The 9,966-nt window shown below is 43.2% G+C and overlaps 1 protein-coding gene across 2 annotated transcripts in view; it reads right to left on the reverse strand.

The window, feature by feature from the left end:
- The window catches only part of LOC126471072 (thioredoxin-like protein 1), a 68,910-nt gene extending 60,249 nt beyond the window's left edge, over positions 1-8,661 (reverse strand). Inside the window, exon 1 of one of the 2 annotated variants that reach the window (XM_050099145.1) lies at positions 8,465-8,661. The gene's annotated coding sequence lies outside the window, so the exon portion shown is untranslated. Of the gene's footprint in view, positions 1-8,460 lie in introns of both variants that reach the window. The other variant, XM_050099144.1, reaches the window with a different exon arrangement.
- Between the last annotated feature and the right edge of the window lie 1,305 nt (positions 8,662-9,966).

Consider the following 9,966-nt stretch of genomic DNA (forward strand, 5'->3'; position numbering starts at 1 on the left):
AACGGATGCCGGTGGTGATTGTGTGAACCACCACATCAATGGCGCCATGAGAAAGAGGCTCAAGAGTGGCAATGGACGCAAACGAGTCCCAGTCAGCCTTATTCAAAGCCCATCTGGGGATGCACCCAGGTGAGTGACACTGGGGCAGTGACAGAAAGACTGGAAAGTGGTCACTACTGCACAAGTCGTCATGCACACTCCATCGGACAAACGGTAGAAGGCCAGGGCTGCAGACCGAAAGGTCGATGGCTGAGTACGTGCCGTAAGCCACACTGAAATGTGTGGAGGCACCATTATTTAAAAGAGAAAGGTCAAGCTATGCCAACACTTGCTCAACGTCAGTGCCTTGGCCTGTTGCCACCAATCCACCCCACAAATGGTTATGGGTGTTAAAGTCGCCCAATAACAGAAAAGGTGGTGGCAATTGGGCTATCAGTGCAGCCAATACAAGCTGCGGGACATCACCATCCCGTGGAAGATAGAGACTGCATAGAGTAATAGCCTGAGGCGTCCACGCCCAAACAGCGACAGCCTCTGAAGGTGTTTGAAGAGGGATGCACACGCTGTAAAGAGAGTTAAGGATGTAGACACAGATTCTCATAAGCTGCCCGATTCTTATAATAACCCCGATAGCCACAGAGGGCAGCAGTTTGCATAGCTGGAAACGAAGTTTTCTGGAGAGCAATGCAGAAGAAAGGGTGAAGGCTGAGAAGTTGTTGGAGCTCAGCAAGGTGGTGGAAAAAACCGCTGCAATTCCACTGGAGGACGACATTGTCCGTGGTCGAAAAAGGCATGAAGGGAGCGAGGAGGCAGATTACACCAGTGGATCACCTGCTACCACCAACTGAGTACCCGTGCAATCGACTTCCATGGTGTCTGAGGGTCCACTGAGATCTAGGTCCTCAGCAGACGCCAGAGTCTCCACCCCATCCTTATACGCAGAGCTTGTAGGTTGTGGTGGGGTGGGCACCACCACAAGTTCCTTGGTCTTCGAGGTCTTCTTCTTGGACTTTTCTCACTGCTCCTTGGGGTTCACTGGCTGGGAGGGCTTCACTGATTCATTCTCCAGGACTGAGGAAGATTGTGAAGCCTTCGACCAGCTGCTTCTGGGCACTTACGCCACTGGTGGGCATCATCCTTCCACTGGTGGAAACCTGGGAAGGGAGGGACCCAAGGGACCCCTTCCAAGTGAAAGGAGCTGAAGATGTTGGACGCTTCTCTGGCTTACAAGTGGGGATGGACGTCCCCGATGGGTGGCGGGGGGGGGGGGGGGGGGGAGGGGCGTTGCTCCCGAAGTAGGTGGTGCAGGAGCAACAGGGAGGGTAGTACCCCCCCTCCACACAGTCAAGGGGGCAGGTGTAGCCTTATGGCCCAGGGAGCTGACTGGAATTTGCTGAACCGATGGGGCTATCACTGTTGTAGTGGCAGCATAAGAGGAAGTCATTCACACAGGATGGAGTCGTTCATATTTCCTCTTAGCCTCAGTGTTGGTCAGTCAGTCCAGGATCTTATATTCCATGATTTTCCACTGTTTCTATAAAATCCTACAGTCTGGTTATCAAGGTAAATGATGCTCTCCGCAGCTGACACAGATGGGAGGCAGGGCACATGGAGTATTTGGATGTGATGGACATCTGCAATCTCTACATGTGAGTCTGGAAGAACAGCGGGAAGACTTATGGCCGAACTTCCAGCACTTAAAGCACCACATCGGGGGAGGGATATAGGGCTTGACATCACAGTGGCAGACCATCACCTAGACCTTCTCAGGCAATGTATCACCCTCGAAGGCCAAGATGAAGGTACCGGTGGCAACCTGATTATCCCTCAGACCCCGATGAGCGCGCCGGATGAAATGCACACCTTGTTGCTCTAAATTGGCGAGCAGCTCATCATCAGACTGCAAAAGAAGGTCCCTGTGGAATATAATATGCTGGACCATATTTAAACACTTATGGGGCATGATGGTAACTGAAACAGCTCCCAACTTGTCACAAGCGAGTAATGCCCATGACTGGGCAGAGGAAGCTGTTTTTATCAAAACTGACCCAAAGCACATTTTGGAGAAGCCTTGGGTCTAGTGCAGCAGGGGATACAACCCGTCGGCTTTGGACAATGACGTCACAAGTCGCCAGAGAGCAGTTTACCATTTTCGCTTTTGCCGTTATGTTTCAGTTTCGTTTTTTTTTACTGATTGCTTAATAAAGTGGATCTGTTTATTCTATCTCGTGAGATTTTTTTTTTAAAAAAAGCCAAAAACCACTTATCAGCCACTGGAGGGAGCTACAACACTAAGAAGAATCGCTTCTCGATTGGCCACTTGTGACGTCATTGTCCAAAGCCGACGGGTTGTATCCCCTGCTGCACTAGTCCCGAAGCCTTCCACCTCCCCAAACTTGTTCTCTAAATGCTCTACAAAGAACTAAGGCTTCACGGACACAAAGGATTCCCCATCAGCTCTTGTACATACTAGGCAGCATGGCGAATAAGCTTCGCTACCATTCTTAGCCTTTCGCTCATCCCATGGAGCGGCCAGAAAGGGAAACGATTTGGGGTCATACATGTTTGCATTAAATTGAGTCCTGGAACGCTTAGAGACTGCTGATGGCTGGCCACTAGCAAGAGAAATGTGCCACGCTTAATTGCGTTCCATCCGCCCTGATGCCATCCACTCCAACCAAGGGCCTTCCCCAGGGGCGCTACCCCGCCGCAGCAGGGGCCATCTGGCAGGAAGGCCGTTGCTGAGAGTTCCAATGCCCCAGGGAGATAGGCGTCTACTCCTTGGCATACATGGGGAGTTAACGGCATAGGCATCAGCAAAGCGATCCCTGTGTTGTCAGGGGGCTACAACCAACAGGGTACACGGCGACCCCACTACAATGGACTGGCTACTGTGATGGATATCAGATGCAAAGATGTCCATGGTCATCGTCGGCGCAGAAAGCGACATAGCATATTGGATGGCAGAAACTGCACCCAAGTATGTATTCCCACCCAAGAGATGGAGAGTGAGTGAGACTGCAATGCGACGATGAGAAAGAGGGCTAAAGATCTCCATGCATGATGGACACACTGCATCATGTAAGGCGCTCTTCCTCAATTGGCTCGCTCTTTGGGAAAATTTATGGTATGGAGGTCAAACCCTACAGGGGACCACCACATAAAGGTCGAAATGTGTGAGACTCCTGTAAGTGACCTCTTATGACAGGCAGGAATACTGCGGGCCTATTCTAACCCACAGATCCGCAGGGAGCGGGGGTAGGAAGCTCCAGCAATCTCAGATGTATGTAGTTTCCTTATTCTCCAAATGAGGCAACCTATTTCTTCCAATTATTGACAATTTTTTTTTTACCAATTTTGTGCAAGACAACAAAATGGTTCAAATGGCTCTGAGCACTATGGGACTCAACTTTTGAGGTCATCAGTCCCCTAGAACTTAAAACTAGTTAAACCCAACTAACCTAAGGACATCACACATATCCATGCCCGGGGCAGGATTCGAAACTGCGACCGTAGCGGTCTCGCGGTTCCAGACTGCAGTGCCTAGAACCGCACGGCCACTTCGGCCAGCTGCAAGACAACACAAAAAACTTTTTATTATACGCTGTCCACAGATATTGCACTCTGCCTATGACACCACAGGAATTTAAGACGACCAATTACCACGATTGCATACGGTCAATGGTAATCTAATTAGTGTTACTGTAGGAGTATAATTAGTAATCTACCACGCTCACTCTAAACTGGTGCCACAAAATTATTAGCACTCAAAAACCTAGTCCTTAGTCCTTGTCTTACATCATGCTGTCCTTGCATTTGTAAGCTGTATACATGCTGGGGGCAAAAAAGAAAAGAGAAGGAAGAAGAAGATCAAATGAACCATGCTGTGGAGGTAAAGCTTATAAGATTATTTAATGAAGAGCATTATTTCCAGAAGAGTGGGTCCTTTAAACATTTGACACGGTGCCCCACTGCAGGCTGTTAATGAAGGTATGATCATATGGAAGAAGTTCACACATATGTGAGTGGCTCAAAGGCTTCTTAAATAATAGAACTCAGTATGTTATCCTCGACGGTGAGTGTTAATCAGAGACAAGGACATCATCAGCAGTGCCCCAGGGAACTGTGATAAGACCACTGTTGTTCTCTCTATATATAAATAAGTGGTTTGATGGACAAGGTGGGCAGGAATCAGTGGTCATTTGCCGTGGTGCATGGTAAGGTGTTGAAGTTGAGTGACTGTAGGAGGATACAAGATGACTTAAACAAAATTTCCATCTGGTGTGATGAATGTTGAAAAATTTAAGTCAGTGTGGATGAGTATGAACATCAAACCTGTAATGTCCGTATACAGTACTACTGTGTCCTGATTGACACAGTCACGTTGTTTGAATATGTGGACATAAAGTTGCAAAGAGATAAGAGATGGAACAAGCATGTGACAACTGTTGTAGCGAAGGCGAATGGTCGACTTGGGTTGTTGGGAGAATTTTAGGAAAGAGTGGTTCACTTGTAAAGGAGACTGCATATAGGGTGCTGGTTTCACCTGTTCTTGAGTACTGCTTGGGTGTTAGGGATCCGTGCCAGGTCGGAATGAAGGAAGACATTGAAGCAATCCAGAGGCGGGCTGTTAGATTTGTTACCCGTAGGTTTGAACAACGCATGTTTCGGAGATGCTTCGGGAACTCAAATGGGAATCCCTGGAGACTTTTTTTTTTTTAGGAGAAACATATAGAGAAAATTTAGAAAACTGGCATTTGAAGCCGATTGCCGAATGATTCTACTACTGCCAACATATGTTGCGCGTAAGGACCATGGAGACAAGAAACAAAAAATTTGGGCCCATATGGAGGTATACAGACAGTCTTTTTCCCTCCCTCTATTTGCAAGTGGAACACGATAGGAAATGACTAGTAGTGAGACAGGAAACCGTCTGGCACACACCATACGGTGGCTTGCAGAGTATCTATGTAGATGCACTGCTTTCGTCCATTGCAAGTAGCCGTTAGCAGAACATTTAAGAGATTTCAGTGACCCAATGATTTTCTCAAAACCCTCATGGTGTGGAATGTTGACATACTTTTCAAGGAAGGATCCTACTTCTCATTTCTATGAAAAGTTTAATGGCACATTGTATGTGATTGCACTAATTTCGGAGGCATTCATATTTCTGGTAAATAACTTGTCACACTTGGGATTTTGATTATTTCAACTGTAGATGCCACATTTGTCACATCAGTATCTAGGTGATGATGGAAACCATCCTGGCAATCCCAGTTTTTTTTTTTTTTTTTTAAATAACACAGTACTTGACAAATAGATCAATATCATTAAGATGGGACACATATGAGTCTTAATAAATGACAGATGATTTATAATTGATAATATGAAAACATTAGCAAAATAAAATTTGACTACGGGCCCTCCATGCGACTAGAACCTGTTGCTGAAGCCTCATTATAAAATCATATACAGGTGCAGTATACAATACAACACAAAATACTGTCCCCCTCAATAGATCACCATCTCTGTTAGACCTATATAGGTCTAGGAAACATAACAACCTTACCCTCCACTCACAAGCAATAGTCTAATCAACATATTCTAAACAAAACACACAAGGGATACGTAAAATTAAAGTTTACAAATGAATATGTCTCAGATGCCATCTAAGAAACATATGTAACCTTAATAATAAAGGAAATAAATATCCTGAATAAATCTGTGAGCAATGTGGTTATTTTGTGAGTTAAGTGATATAGACAGTTTTATTCACAAAATATGGCATCACATTTTGAGAATATACCTATGATTAGCATTCTTTACCAGCCTTGGAATCTTTTATCTTCTTATAGATTATGAATTGAAAGTAACACCCATAGTCCATGAAAAAGGTAATTGATAGACAGACATGCTTGTACACAGCTAGTATTGGCTGAGAATTCTGATAGAAGATCTGAGTGTGGTTCAGTTCACTATAGCAAGTTAGAAGAAAGCCCATTGTTGTTAAAATTTAAAACCATACAACAATAAACCTTTAGTTTGAGGTAGGGCATACACACTTTTTGTACCCAATAAGTGTGAGCCTTCTAAAACACTATGATCCTCCTAAATACCGAAGGTTATGATTTACTCCAATTCCACAAGACAAATCTCTTTCCAAATCACAAACAGGGTCATCTAAATTTACATCTGTACTCTACAAACCACCCTGAAGTGCCTGGCAGAGGGTATGTACTATTGTACCATTTATTGTTTGAATGCCTCTGTGTGTGCTGTAATCATTGTCAGCAAATGATTACCTCATGACTAAGTGTGCAATGATACAACATGCATGTATAAAGAACAGACAAAATATTGTTTACTGCTCATATTATTGTAAGTTGCTACATGATAACTAGTGACCAACTACAAACAATATACTGGAGTTGGTCCTATACTACTGCAGCCACCCTCATGTTCTCATAATTTGATGCAACCCAAATTTTTTGGCATGGAAGAATATACATTAGGGGTAAGAAATCTTATGTGGCAAGTGTCTTTGGGTAAAAAGGTCTTGGTTAACTAATCACATAAAATTCGGATAAAATCCGAAGCTTTAGGCTATTGCTTGCATTATCATTGCCAGGGGTGCAGTTTGCCTGTCACGAAACTGGCAAGACTCCACCTTATATGTCCAGAGGATGGCATCTGATTGGCTTAATTATGTCATAGAGATGTCCATTTGACATAAAAGTGGAAGCCTTCTGACTTTCACAACTGACAGACTCATCAGCCCGTGACGACGATGATGGCGGCAATAATCTAAAGCTAGTGATTTTATCCAAATCTGATGCTGCAGGTAATCAAAGAACTTTTTATGCAAGGTATATTACGGTTTACCTTACCATAAGCATCAAGATGATCAAATGCATAGCTTAAGCTCAGATAGGACAACATAGGAAATCCGCCTTACCCTCTATCTAAGACTCAAACTGTTATTTGCCTTAATTTATGAAATGTGTGGAAAATCTAAACCTAGAAAGCTAAATTGGGATTTGGAACAACTGCACTACATTGCTCTATTTTCTGGTATGAAGGTCTTGCACTGCTCTCCATTATTAGGCCTACTGGTAGCTAACAAACTGAAGGAGTTTGACAGTTTTGGGGGATTGCATCTTCTGATTCCTTGTGGCAACTAGGCATGCATAAAACTAAATGAAGTGAGAGTATATTTTTTGAGAGGGAGTGGGGGGGGGGGGGGGGGCTACACCTTTCAGTCAAGTACAGAAAGAAAAAAAGAGCACTAAATTATACCAGTAACTTGGCATATTAAGCTGTTAATAGCAACAGCAAAAGCAGTCAGATTTTAACACTAATTTGAGAAAATTTTTCTTGTTTTGTAACTGCCTGAAAATATAGCATTAACTAAATATAATCAGTGTGTATATAGGAAAAAAAATTCTAATAGTTGACTGTTTGAGAATATCACAGCCTACACCGTTACATTGTATTGCTGGCATTCTCAGGGATGAAAAAGATATTTGTGTGTGCATAGTAAATCCACATGCATAGCTACCTCTGCCAGGTCTGTCTATGAAGAGAGGAATGATACTTTGTGTACCTACACTGACAGTAACAAAGTTCCTTTCTCGATTACAGTATCAATACAAGGTAGTGACTGACAATCCACAGCAAGGTCCTTAATATGTAGCTCGTATGGGGAATAATACGTATTTACACAACCAGGTACAGTACCCTCTGATTTTATAGAGGACTGAATTGGTGTCTCCCCATAAGTTTGTGGCTGATCTGGCAGTAAAACTTCATTAACCAGTTCTACCACAATAATATTGGCATGCTATCACTGATCCCTCATCCAAGTTCGGATTTAAGGCTTGCGAATATCAGAACTGTAACTGTATTACATTGCTGCCACCAATAGCTTCGTTACACTTAACCCTCACTGCCCTATTGTAACAAGCTTCGATGGTCGAAATTTTGCTACTATTGAATACAGTAGTCAATTAGATTTTAATATGTCACAATCAAAGTGGACTGGATACTGCTAACCCCAGTGATAACGTAACTAAAATACTTAAGTTAGCTGAACTGCTTAGTAAAATTAGACAGTACCGGTTTCATTTCAAGTATCTTATGAAAGAGTGACATTGCTCACTACCAGGCACCGGACAGCTTCTAAATACTTGAAAATTTGAAGCATTTTTTTGTTGGAATTTAACTTGATCATGAATTGAAGCCTACTAGCGATTAGCTACTTCAGCCACTGTAATTCCTACGTTACTGAAGTTATTGTCCCAACGTACTATTGTGTGTGGCCTACATGACGATTTGTGACTAAACTCTTTATTTATTTATATGTATTTTCTTGTCCATAACGATGTTCATGCTCGTAACATACGTTTCCCACGCAAATACTAAAAATTTACTTTGTTACAAAAATGCATTTAATTTGTTTACCAACTTGCTGTGAAGTCCACAACTAGTTTGTTGGAAGAAGAAGACGACGACGACAATTCCGACCACAATATGCTATCACTCACTACAACTGTGACACACATGTTCTTCGTCCACAAATAAATTCACCAAATTCATAACAGATGCAATTTCAACACATTCTAGCCCTGCGCTGACTCACCGGATACTATTGCGCCAAAGAGTCTTGGGAGTCTACAGATGTTACCAAAGAAGATTTTGCGCGGAAGTATCGCGCAAGAATGAACCCGGTACGTTGACGTTTCTTGACAGAAAATTGACATCACGTGGGCATCCCTTTTGAGTCTAACCGGAATGTTGTGCATTTCATTTACGTGACTTACGGGTTGTTACTTCATTGTCGCTGTTTGGTTTGTTTTTTCGTGGCAACGTTTAGTTTTGTTGCTGATTTAAATGAAGAATTTTCTTTCTTTTAGGAAAAATAAGTAGATAGATCGGCAAAGTTGAATCTTTGTCTACTTTTTTTCTACAAAAGGGAAAAAAAGTTAAAAAAATTGTTAAGGTTAATTCAACAGACTTACTGATTTCTTCTTACACCCTTTTGTAATAATATGTAGCTTTCTCTCTGCACTTGGCCATTTACATTGCTATTTAGAATAAAATAATTTTGCATATTGGGCCGCGTCGTTACAAACTACTAAAGACACTAAATTCCCGACGTTGCGACCGATTTTGTGCGGTTCTTTTCGTGTCAGTTCACGGCTGGACATCAGTGAATGTCTTCGCTTATATACTGTCTGTTTTGGTTATCTGATAGTTACTGACGTCACATGACTGGGGTGCCATTGGACGATTTGAAGAGAGGTCATTATGGAAGGGGTGACTGTACAGTAGGCTACAGACTTTGTTACTTGGGTGACTTACTGGAAGGCAGCTCTAGTAGATGATCGGTAGGAAGTACTGTATAAGCTCGCTGTGGCCTGTGCCACTTTGGTAATTGATAGGCAATCTCTCGTTGGCGATTGGAAGGCAGTAGTAAATCGACAGCGTGTATCCAGGCCATAGTGTTTTCTTGCAGTGAAGCATTAAGGTCGCACAGTAGTTCTCTTGCAGCCGCTGCTTATAGCGTTAAACCTGGGTCAAGCGGTGTTGCAGGCTGGCGAACAGATGTGATCTGCTTGGCTGGAATGGCTGGCAACCAGACCATGGGTAACTTGTAGCCACCCTCCCTGTTCATATTGTTATGCAATTTAATTATTTCATAACCTCTTTTATTCTCGGTTGCTGCATCCATGGTTGCCAAGCAAGCACACAAATTTCTTGAAAACTGATAGAACGGCCACATTCCTGGTGGTGTTCCAATACAGCTGATTTGTTGTTATGTTCCAGTCATACATAACATTTGTGCTCCAATAGACGAGTGCTAATGGGTCTCCAGGTTTCGCCTTCAACACATTCGCTCCGAAGTTCGTAGATGCCTGCCGTGTGGAGAGCATTCACTGGATCCTTATGGTAGTGGGCCTCAACAAA

This window comes from Schistocerca serialis, chromosome 3, assembly GCF_023864345.2.
Source record: "Schistocerca serialis cubense isolate TAMUIC-IGC-003099 chromosome 3, iqSchSeri2.2, whole genome shotgun sequence".
NCBI classification, from domain to species: domain Eukaryota; kingdom Metazoa; phylum Arthropoda; class Insecta; order Orthoptera; family Acrididae; genus Schistocerca; species Schistocerca serialis.